The sequence below is a fragment of the Loxodonta africana genome, chromosome 8 (assembly GCF_030014295.1).
Source record: "Loxodonta africana isolate mLoxAfr1 chromosome 8, mLoxAfr1.hap2, whole genome shotgun sequence".
Taxonomy (NCBI): domain Eukaryota; kingdom Metazoa; phylum Chordata; class Mammalia; order Proboscidea; family Elephantidae; genus Loxodonta; species Loxodonta africana.
This window is the reverse complement of record NC_087349.1, coordinates 14,579,827-14,592,006: the sequence shown is the minus strand read 5'-3', so window position 1 is coordinate 14,592,006 and position 12,180 is coordinate 14,579,827. Positions and strand designations below refer to the sequence as shown.

General features: G+C 41.6%; 1 protein-coding gene across 3 annotated transcripts in view; it reads left to right on the top strand.

Moving 5' to 3' along the window:
* CALD1 (caldesmon 1) overlaps positions 1–12,180 on the top strand; it is a 237,819-nt gene that overhangs the window by 162,699 nt on the left and 62,940 nt on the right. The gene's annotated exons all lie outside the window — the stretch shown is intronic.

The following is a 12,180-nucleotide window of genomic DNA, read 5'->3' as shown; positions in this document are numbered from 1 at the left end:
CTCAGTTCCCCCTTCAGCAATAACTCCCACTCCCCCAGCCCCTGGAAACTACTGATAAACATTTATCTCTATGCATTTGCCTATTCTAGATATTTCACAGAAGTGGGATCATATATTTGTACTTGTTGTGTCTGGCTTATTTCACTCAGCATGATGTTTTCAAGGTTCATCCATGTTGGGGCATGTACCAGGACTTAGTTTCTCTTTATAGCTGAGTAATGTTCCGTTGTGTATATATACCATGTTTTATGTATCCTTTCATCTGCAGGAGGACAGTTGGGTTGTTTCCACCTTTTCTGTACTAGTATCTGCTTGAGTCCCTGCTTTCAAATTTTTGGGGTGTATACCTATCAGTGGAATTGCTAGGTCACATGGTCATTCCATGTCTAACTACTGGAGGAACCCCAAGCTGGTTTTCCACAGTGGCTGCACCGTTTTGCATTCCACCAGCCATGCCCAAGCGTTACAATTTCTCCACATTCTCACCAGCACTTGTTATTTTCCGTTTTTCTGATAATAGCCGATCCCGTACTGTTTTGGTGAATCTGAAATGGTATCTCATTGTGTTTTTGCTTTTCATTTCCCTAGTAACTAACAATATCGAGCATCTTTTCATGTGCTTATTGGCTATTTGTATATCTTCTTTGGAGAAATGTCTGTTCAAGTCTTTGCCCGTTTTTTAATTGGGTTGTCTTTTTGTTGTTGAGTAGTAAAAGTTCTTCAGTATTTTGCACATAGAATTCTTCAATACTGCAGCATGAGGTGTGAATTTTTTCTTCAGCTCTTTCAGTTTGAGAAATGCCAAGTGTGTTCTTCTGTTTTGATTTTCTAACTCCAGGTCTTTGCACATTTCATTATAATACTTTATTTTGTCCTCTTGGGCTGCCTATTGAAATCTGCTGTTCAGTTCTTTCACTTCATCATTCCTTCTGTTCACTTTAGCTACTCTGCATTACAGAGCAAGTTTCAGAGTCTCTTCTGACATGCATTTTGTTTTTTTGTTTTTTTCTTTCCTGTCTCTTTAGTGACTTTTTGCTTTCTTCATGTATGGTGTCCTTGCTGTCATCAAACAGAACAAGGTGGTACTGCATGGTTTAAAGTCAGAAAAGGTGTGTGTCAGAGTTGTATCCTTCCACCATACCTATTCAATCTGTATGCTGAGCAAATAATCCGAGAAGCTGGAATATATGAAGAAGAACAGGGCATCAGGATTGAAGGAAGACTCATCAACAATCTGCTTTGTGCAGAGGACACAGCCTTGCATGCTGAAAGTGAAGAGGCCTTGAAGCACTTACTGATGAAGATCAAAGACCACAGCCTTCAGTATGTACTGCACCTCAACATAAAGAAAACAAAAATATCACAACTGGACCAATAAACAACATCACGATAAACAGAAAAGATTGAAGTTGTCAAGGATTTCGTTTTACTTGGATCCGCAATGAACACCCATGTAAACTGCAGTCAAGAAATGAAATGACATATTGCATTGGACAAATCTGCTGCAAAAGACCTTTTGAAGTGTTAAAAAGCAAAGTTGTCACCTTGAGGGCTAAGGTGCACCTGACCCAAGCCATGGTATGCATTTCAGTCACCCCATGTGCATGAAAAAGCTGATCAATGAATAAGAAAGACCAAAGAAGAATTGATGCTTTTGAATTATGGTGTTGGCAAAGAATGTTAAATATACCATGGGCTGCCAGAAGAACAAACAAGCCTGTCTTGGCAGAAATACAGCCAGAGTGCTTCTCGGAAGGACATCATGCTTGGTAAAGTAGAGGGTCAGCAAAAAAGAGGAAGCCCCTCCGTGAGATAGATTGACATGGCACGCTGCAACAATGGGCTCAAACGTAACAACGATTGTGAGGATGGCACTAGACCAGGCAGTGTTTCACTCTGTTGTATGTAGTGTCGCTATGAGCTGGAACTAACCGGATGGCACCTAACAGCAACAACAACAACAGTAGTAGTTCTGTATGTATTCTGGATAGTAAACCCTTGTCAGATATATGGTTCCCAAATATTTTCTCCCTTTCTGTAGGTTATCGCTTCACTTTTTTGACAAAGCCTTTTGATGCACAAAAATTTTTCATTTTGATGGTCAAATTTATATTTTCTTTTTGCTGCTTGTGCTTTTGGTATCTCATATAAGAATTCATTGTCAAAAACAAGGTTTTGAAGCTTTACCACTATGTTTTCTTCTAAGGCTTTTATAGTTTTAGCTCTTATATTAAGGTCATTAATCCACTTTGAGGTGATTTTTGTATATGTCATGAGGCATTGGTCCAACTTCATTCTTTTGCATGTGGAGATCCAGTTGTCCCAGGACCATTTATTGAAGAGATTTTTCTTTCCCCATTGTATGTACTTGGCACCCTTGTCAAAAACCAAATGGTCATGAATGGATGGATTTATTTCTGAACTCTCAATTCTCTTCCATTAGTCTATATGGCTATCCTACTAGTGCCATACTGGTTTGATTACTGTAGCTTTATAGTATGTTTTAAAATTGGAAGTGTGAGTCTTCCTACTGTGTTCTTTTTCAAGATTGCTTTGGCTATTTGGGGTCAGGGCCAGGCTCTTTTTCCGCCTGACATTCTGAAACCTCTAAAGAAAATACCATGTATATGAAACAAGTTAGACAGGTTTCTTCTCACTTTGGTAGGTTCAGTTCAGTTGTTTCAAATCCAACAGTAGAGAATTGTGATTTCAACCAAAATCAGCTTCTAGAAACATGGCTGTTGTTTACACTTTATTTTCCACGCATGTAGGGAGTGAAATACTCTGCCAAGAAGTTGAAAAACGGCATATCCATTTCAAAGTTATAAATAATGAAGTTATATTTTAATGTTTTCTCTTTGTGTCTACAAGTTATTCATCTCTTGATATTTAATTTAGTTAATAAAATCCTCTTTATTTAATTTGCTTTAATATTAAGCCAACTTCACATCCTGAAATCATGCTATTACTTTACATAGTAAGGATAGGATGATGTAACCAAGGAATTTAAAAAAAAGATCATTCATCTTAGAAAATAAGAGGGCAATGCCAGGACAGGGTAAAGTTTTGAATTTTGGAGGAGTCATGGATTAATCAGGTGTCCAGAATAACTCATTCCTCTCAACATCCTTCTTGGATGTTTCATTACCAAGGAAGAAAAATGATTTGAAATTCAGAGAGCTGGATGGGCTAAATAGTGAAGACACAGAGATAAAAAGATACAATTACTCCCTTGAAGGAACTTCATGTCTAGTTGGAATTTGAACAATTGCAATAAATAAAGAATCACCTTAATGATGCTGTATAGAGTACACCCAGAGCACAAGAGAAATGAGAAAATCCGAGTAGAGATAAAGAACAATTGAGAGTTTGCCAAATAAATAAGCAAGGGGAGGAAATTCTAGGCAGAAGGAACAAGATCAAAAGCAAGGAGGAAAGAGAGCCTGGCATATTTGGGAAACTGCATTGTTAGAGCTCAGAATACAAAGAAAGGGAGACAGAATGTAGATGAGGTGAGACAGGTAGTCAAGGGCCAGAAGCCAAAGTGCTTTGTACACCAGGTAACAGAGTTTATATTCTATTGTGTAGGCAAAGGGGAGCTTTGGGGGAAAAAATGAGCAAGGAATGACATAGGCCATCACTTAGCTGGATGATGCATTAGAGACGGGGACAACTAAAGGCCAAGAAGGCAATCAGACCCTCATCATAGTTCTCCATGGGGAAGTTTTTTCAATCCTGAGCAAGAGCAGTGGATACGGAAAGGAAGAAATGAAAACAAGAAGTATTTGGAAGTTGGAACCAACAGGGGTTCATCAGGACTTGAATGTAAAGGGAAGTCCTGGTGGCGCGGCAGTTAAGAGCCTGGCTGCTAGCCAAGAGGTTGGCAATTTAAATCTACCAGCTGCTCCTCGAAAGTCTTAGGGGCAGTTCTACTCTGTCTTATAGGGTAGCTGTGAGTTGGAATGGAAACCCTGCTGGCGTAGTGGTTAAGTGCTACAGCTGTGAACCAAAAGGTCAGCAGTTCAAATCTGCCAGGCGCTCCTTGGAAACTCTATGGGGCAGTTCTACTCTGTCCTATAGGGTCCCTATGAGTCAGAATCGACTCGACAGCACTGGGTTTGGTTTTTTGTTTTTTTGGTATGAGTTGGAATTGACTTGATGATACAGTTTTTTTGTTTTGTTTTGTTTTTAGAGTGTTATGGGTGCGTAAGACTCCTAGATTACTTCCAGATCCCACTTGAGCACCTGGGTCCCTGGTGTTTTCCTTAACAGTGATCTAGAATCCAGGATCCAGAGTGAGTTTTGAGGGGAAGATGTAGAGCTCAGTTTCAGACATGCTGAGTTTCAGGGAGGTGGAATCAGCTGGCAAGCAGTCGAATACAAGGGTTTGGAGCTCAGGAGAGCAGCCTGAGCTAGGAGCATAAATTAGAGTCATCACCTTAAAATGCACAAACACGATAGAGGCATAGATAGGATTAGCCAGGGAGAGTATGTGGAGTAAGAGAAAAGAGCTGAGGAAGAAACCCAATGGATGACGCAAAATAAATGATAGGCAGAGAATTTCAGTAAGGAAGGTGTGGTCAACAGCATCAAAGATCTCAGTGAGGCCAAGCAAGATGTTGTCTGTAAAGGACCCACTGCACATGTCGTTCCAATTTATAGCTCTACAGAGCACAAACCCATACTACAATGATATTTTAGAGTTATGACTACTAATGCCTGGATTAAAATACCAAAAATGGCTATTATAGTATTCTGTGATATTTTAGCTAACAAATTAAACTGTTTTTTTTTTTTTTTTTTTTGGATACTTAGATCAACTGGTTAAGGCATATGGAAAAAAAATGAAAATCACTTAACTTGTTCTATGTAGCTATATCCAAAGGTGAGTTTAGGCTAGGGGCAAAAGAGATAAAACGAATTTAATAAACCCAACTGAAATTAAATCCAAAAATTGCAAGACAGCCCATGATACAGTGGAATTAGCTATTTTTGGCTGTCTTAGTGATTCATCCAATGAATTACAGAGCCAGTTTTGGTTAGAGCACATGATAATATTTCTAAAGAACTGGCTAAGTCAAACTTGCTTAGTTTACCTATTGGTACTGAATTAGTTTTGCTTCCCACAGACATTGCAAAAGACCAAAACTAACACTAGGGTTGGTAGTGAGATGAGAGAGAATGCAAAGGGATGGAAGAAAATGGCCAGGGAGGATGATGCTGGAGGAGCTATGGAGCAAAACAGATATGCACCAGAGTAGCAGAAAAATAGAGAACGTCTGGTGTGTTCATGAGTCTAGCTAAAGCCAGTTATGTGACAAGAAACAAGGCAGGATGATGGCGCCTGAGTGTGCACACACATTCTTGCGAAGCAGACCAGAGTCCACGATCAGACTGGAAAACACCAGCTGACTCTGTTTGACTTCAGCCCCCGGTTATTGACCGGGTTCAAAAGTCAAATATCTTTCCTGTCTGTAAACCATTTTTCAATTCTTCTAAACAAGGAAGACCTACATTTTCCAGCTCTGAAGTCATGGGGATTTTCTGTATGCTGCAACATAATGCCATCTACAGAGAAAGTAACATGAGAATGAGAAACAAGTTTACAACCAAATGCGTTAAAACTTTTGCATTCTGGACTGATGAGCAAAATTCTTTGGTTCATACCTACCTAGGCAAGCACTGGCAAGAAAGCTTTGGGTAGTAAACACTGGCAAGAAAGCCTGTGGGTAGTAAGTGCTTCCAATTTCTGGCGAGAAGGAGTTGAGAGAAATGTGAGGTGATGGGGTCCCGCCTGCTACATTTTCTTGTAACGCCTCTTCTGTCTCCACTTCTAGCCTTGAAGCTACCACTATTACTGTTAGGTTGGTTTAGTACAGTTCCATCATTTCAGAGAGATTAAGCTGAAGCCTGAGAGATTGTTTGTTCCCTTGGTAAATGATCGGGTTTCAGAGTCTACAGCTCGCGATCAAAGAACAAGCCCCAAGGCCTGTGCAACATGACAGCCAGCATGACCAGGCATTCTGGTTTATATTCACAAACCAGTATGGAGTTTCTGCTTTCTTGGCAATCCACAAAGCTGAATGCGTGTGTGTGTGTATGTGTGTGTGTGTGTGTGTGCTCTTTATCTCAGAAGTGAACTTTTCCCACCTTTCTTGGTTAGGGAAGAGAAAGCTCTAGTGACTTTAAACACCATTTTTTCAGTAAATAATAATGACCCTTGTGTAGAATGGTTGGTCTTTCCTCCTATTAAGAGGTAAGTTAATTAACCTTCATAGTAGCCACTGTTCAGTGTTGTATGTCATATGCTTTTCTCGACTTCAATTACCGAAAATATTTATTAAATGCCTACTTTATGGAAGGCACACTGGGGTGGGGGTTGGGGTGGTTGAAATGTATAAAGTAGAACTCTTGCTCTCAAGAAGCACATGACTTAATATGAGAGATGAGATAATACACACATAACAATGATAAGGCAAGAGCATGTGTGCTTAATTTTTTTTTTTAACCGATGTTGTTGTTTGCACTGAGTCAATTCCAACTCGTACTAACCTAATAGGGCAGAGTAGAACTATAGGGTTTCTTAGGCTGTAAATCTTCTTCTTTTTTATTTTCAATTGTGCTTTAGATGAAGGTTTACAGAGCAAATTTGTTTCTCATTAAACAATTAATACACAGATTGCTTTGTGACATTGGTTGCCAACCCCACGACATGTCAACACTGTCCCCTTCTCTACCTTGGGTTCCCCATTACTGGCTTTCTTGCCGCCTCCTGTCTTCTCATCCTTGCCCTTGGGCTGGTGTGCCCATTTAGTCTCATTTTGTTTTATGGGCCTGTTTAATCTTTGGCTGAAGGGTGAACCTAAGGATTGACTTCAGTACTGAGTTAAAAGGGTATCTGGGACAACATCAGCCTGAGACCAGAAGAACTAGATGGTGCCCGGCTACAACTGATGACTGCCCTGACAGGGAACACAACAGAGAATCCCTGATGGAGCAGGAGAACAGTGGGATGCAGACCTCAAATTCTCATCAAAAGACCAGACACAATGGTCTGACAGAAACTAGAGGGACCCCAGAGGTCATGGTCCCCAGACCTTCTGTTAGCCCAAGACTGGAACCATTCCTGAAGCCAACTCTTCAGACAGGGATTGGACTGGACTATAAGACAGAAAATGATACTGGTGAGGAGTGAGCTTCTTGGCTCAAGTAGAGACATGAGACTATCAGGGCAGCTCCTGCCTGGAGGGGAGATGAGAAGGCAGAGGGGAACAGGAGCTGGTTGAATGGACACAAGGAATACAGGGTGGAGAGGAGTGTGCTGTCTCATTAGGGAGAGAGCAGCTAGGAGTACATAGCAAGGTGTGTATAAGTTTTTGTATGAGAGACTGACTTGATTTGTAAACTTTCACTTAAAGCACAATAAATTTTAAAAAAGAGTATCTGAGGACCATACTCTTGGGGTTTCTCCAGACTCTGTCAGACCAGTAAGTCTGGTCTTTTGTTTGTTTCTTTGTTTGAATTTTGTTCTACATTTTTAGCCAGCTGTGTCTGGGACCCTCTATTATGATCCCTGTCAGAGCAGTTGGGAGTGGTAGCGGGGCATCATCAGTTGTGCTGGACTCAGTCTGGTGGAGGCTTTGGTACTTGTAGTGCATTAGTCCTTTGGACTAATCTTTCCCTTGAGTCTTTGGTTGTCTTCATTCTCTTTTGCTCCAGATGAGGTGAGACCAGTGGAGCATCTTAGATGGCCACTCACAAGCTTTTAAGCCTCCAGATACTACTCATCAAAGTGGAATGTAGAACATTTTCTTTATAAATTATGTTATGCCAGTTGAGCTAGATGTTCCCCAAGACCATGGCCCCAGCCCTCAGCCCAGTAATTTGGTCCCTCAGAGAGTGTGGATGTGTCTACAAAACTTCCATGACCTTTAGGCTGTAAATTTTCATGGGAACAGATCGCCAGGCCTTTTCTCCTGAGGCCGATCCTTTGGTTAGCAGACAAGTGCTTTAATCATTGCACTACCAGGGCTTCTTTTTTCAACCGATAGGAGTACACTATTAAAAAAAAACGTTCGGAGACCATTGGCTTAGATCAGCATACTTTTTCTGTAAGGGGCCATAAACCAAAACCAAACCCTCCGACTCATGGTGACCCCGTAGGGTTTCCAAGTCTCTAAAGCTTTACAGAAACAGACTGCTACATCTTTCTCCCGTGGAGCCGCTGGTGGTTTCCAACCACTGGCCTTTCAATTAGCAGTCGAACGCTTTAATCACTGGCCCACCAGGGCTCCTACAAAAGGCCAGACAATATATATTTTTCGGTTTGTGGGATAGATAGTCCCTTCATGATTACTCGCCTCTGCCATTTAAGTGTGAAAACAGTATAGACAATACAGATATGTCTGAGTTCCAATAAAACTTTATTTACAAAAAAAGGGAGTGGTCTGGATTTGGCCCGCAGGCCAAAGTTTGCCAATCCCTGGCTCAGCTGTCTGAAGTTCTTTATTAACCTACAGAACACCTACGGGAGCTCATATAGTATTGTACTATCGAAGAAAACAGGTGTGGGAACCCACAGACCTGAGTCAAGTCCTGATTTTGTAATCACTTGTGTGAGTCACTTTACCGTTGAGACACCACACCAGGTTACCCTGTACAAAGTGTAGAGCTTGGATTCAAAATAACCCCTGAAATTCCTTTTAGTTTTGTTTTTCCAGGATCCTAAAATCTCATCGCTTTGCCCCAGCAGTAGATCTCTGCTGGGATCTGATTTTTAAAAGCAGAATAACTACCTCCAGGAAGTAAAAATCTAACTTAACTCTATGTAGGCAGAGTGAGTGAAGACAGCAGAGAAGGTGGCAAGGATACTAAAGGACATAAATCCAATTCTGAAAGATTGGAAGTCATAGCCTCTTACTCTTGAAGGACCCTCCACAAGGCTACTGTTCTCCGTGATTGTGGGATTTGCTGTACTGAAGTCTCCTTCTGCAGCTCAGATTTATGGAGCCCTTGATATTGAGTAGCTGGACCTAGTTTCTTGTATTCTGTGGGGAAAGTTGCAGAGTGAAATGAAACACCTGGAACGCAGATGGAAACTAGAAAATCCTCCATGTGTGCCTGCATCCCTGGTGAACTTCCTTTCCCTGGGACCAGGGCCACGGAAGCAGTCGCTGTCTTTCTTAACAACCACTCACTGTCGAGTAGACTTCAACTCATGACAAGCCCATGTGTGTCAGAGGAGAACTGTGCTCCATAGCGTTTTTAATGGCTGTGATCTTTGGGAAGTAGATCACCCGGACTGTCTTCGGAGGTGCCTCTGGGTGGACTCAAATCAGGGATTTGAACCAGTTCATCCTGGTTCAACCCCCCCCCCCACCAATGAGAATTTGCATTTCCACTCCAGATATACTGAATCAGAATCTACATTTTAAAAAAGATCCCCAGGTGATTCTTATTTTCAGTAGGGGATCAAACCAGAATGAACCGGTTTGAAGCCCTGACTGGAACCTTCACACCTTCAGATAGCAGCTGAGCATGTTAACCATTTGTACCACCCAAGGGCTCCCTGACGGTGAGAGGAGAGAGGAAAGAGGGAAGAGAAGAAGGGGGGCAGTGCCACCAGAGGGAAAAGAGTGAGCCAAGAGAGAACTGGGGAGGAGGAAATGAACAGTAAATCTTTTTCCAATTACAAAATGGAGAGTCGGGGAGGAAAGCTCCAGTGGGCACTTGGAGGGGAGGGGAAGATCATAAAAGGCCCGTTATGAAAATCCATTAACCGTAAATTCACCTGTATTAAGTGCTGCCTGTCTAGAGAGGATGCTGCAAACCCCCTCAGCTAACTCAGGACATGTGACCACAGTTAGCAGACTTCTCCTGCCACGCACCCTCTCAGTCTGCATGTCTGGAGGCCCCCTTTCCCCTTAAAGGGACTCCCTCTAATTAGCCACAGGGCCATAAACCAAAAAACCAAACCCATTGCCATGGAGTTGATTCCACCTCATAGGGACCCTGTAGGACAGAGTAGAACTGCCTCATAGGTTTTCCAAGAAGCAGCTGGTGGATTTGAACTGCCGCCCTTTTTGGTTAGGAGCCAAGCTCTTAACCGCTACGCCAACAGGGTCATAGTCTCCATTTAAAGACATCTCGATTTCGTTTTTCCAGTCACTTTATTTCTCTCGTCCGATGTTGGCCAATGTGACTGTGGCACCGGAAGTGGGAGCTCCACCCTGTAAAATTAGGGACCTTTGTACCACATCACACAAATATCTCACATTTGGGAGCAAGGCTTGAATTGCTAGATCATTCTCAGTAAAAGGCTTATCTAAAAGGAGTTGATGTTTTTCACATTAGAAGATGGAAAAGGAAATTGCCGTTGCTAGGAGATTGGGTCTTTGGATATGAAAAGAATCTGTGTGTTTGTGTATCTGTGGTCAGATGCAGTTACCCCCAAAAAGACCAGGGGAAATGTGGGAATTTCCCTGCACTCTGCTCTGGGGCAGCTGTGCAGTCATGGTACATCCAGGCCCAGCCCAATATTCAAGAGAAACATCTGTCAAAATACACTGCTACCTAGTTTGTTCTGTAAACCTTCCTTTAAAGTACAATAAATATGTATATAATATACATCTTTTACCACAGTAGTTACATAAACTAAAACCATGTATAATATTTGTCTAATTTTATCTTATAATGTAATTCACAATTAAAATAGAATTTATGCTATCTATTTTTAAAAAAAGTATATAGATACATATGTATGTACAGTGCTACCAATCACAGAAGGAGCCCTGGTGGTGCAATGGTTAAGTTCTCGGCTGCTAACCAAACAGTTGACTGTTCAAAAAACCCACCAGTGGCTCTGTGGGAGAAGGACCTGGCAATCTGCTACAGCAAACATTAAAAAAAACTCACTGCCTTCGAGTTGATTACAACGCATAGCAACCCTATAGGACCCAGTAGAACCGCCCCACAGGATTTCCAAGCAGCAAGGCTGTAATCTTTACAGAAGCAGACTGCCACATCTTCCTCCCGCGGAGCTGAGTGCTTAACCTCTGTCGCACCAGGGATCCTTCTGTAAAGATTACAGCCTAGAAACCTGATGGGGCAGTTATACTCTGTCACACGGGGTTGCTATGAGTTGGAATCAAGTGGATGGCACCCAACGACAACAACCACAGAGATCAGAGCCTGAATTGTTTTATCTTATTTCACTCCTTTTAAAAAAATTAAGTAAGGTATGATCCCACGTATATAAAATAGGCAAATGGCTAGAGACCAAGGCTTATTAGTAGTTACCAGGGGTGGGAGGGCAGGGGAAAGGGGGAGCCTTTGCTTAAGGAGCACTGAACTTCCATTAATGGTGGGGGACCACTTTGGAAAAGGACAGTGGTAAGGATTGTACAACATGATGGACATAACCAATGTCACTGAATTGTACCTGGAAAAATGTTGGCTTGGCAATTTTTCTGTTATATATATTTTTACCACAATAAACCAATTTAAAAAAAGAAAGCACAAAGTTTATTATTCACGTTTGCGATGCCTATTAAAGCAAAGTTGTCCTGTAACAGATACAACAGACATGTTGTTGTTGTTAGGTGTCATCAAGTCGGTTCCGACTCACAGCGACCCTATGTTCAACAGAATGTAACACTGTCTGGTCCTGTGCCATCCTCACAATCCTTGTTGTGCTTGAGCCCGTTGTTGTAGCCACTGTGTCAATCCATCTCTTCGGGGTCTTCTTCTTTGTTGCTGACCCTCTACTTTACCAAGTATGATTTCCTTCTCCAGGGACTGATGGCCTCCTGATAACGTGCCCAAGTTTGTGAGACAAAGTCTCGCCATCTTCACTTCTAATGAGCATCCTGGCTGTACTTCTTCCAAGACAGACTTTTTTGTTCTTCTGGCAGTCCGTGGTATATTCAATAATGTCCACGGTATATTCAACAACAGATATAGATCAGCCCAAATCAGATTTTACTTTTGATCGACAACATATAGTTAATTAATAATTATTTTATTTATTTAAGATTCTTATTAAGTACTTAAGAATCTCATTACACAAAGAATCCTAGTTTGGAGATGAAGAAAAACTAATATTTTGGAAAACACAGGGAGTCATTGGGCTTGTATCTACCAGCCACCTTTCAGATCAAATGAATCATAAATAATGAAGCA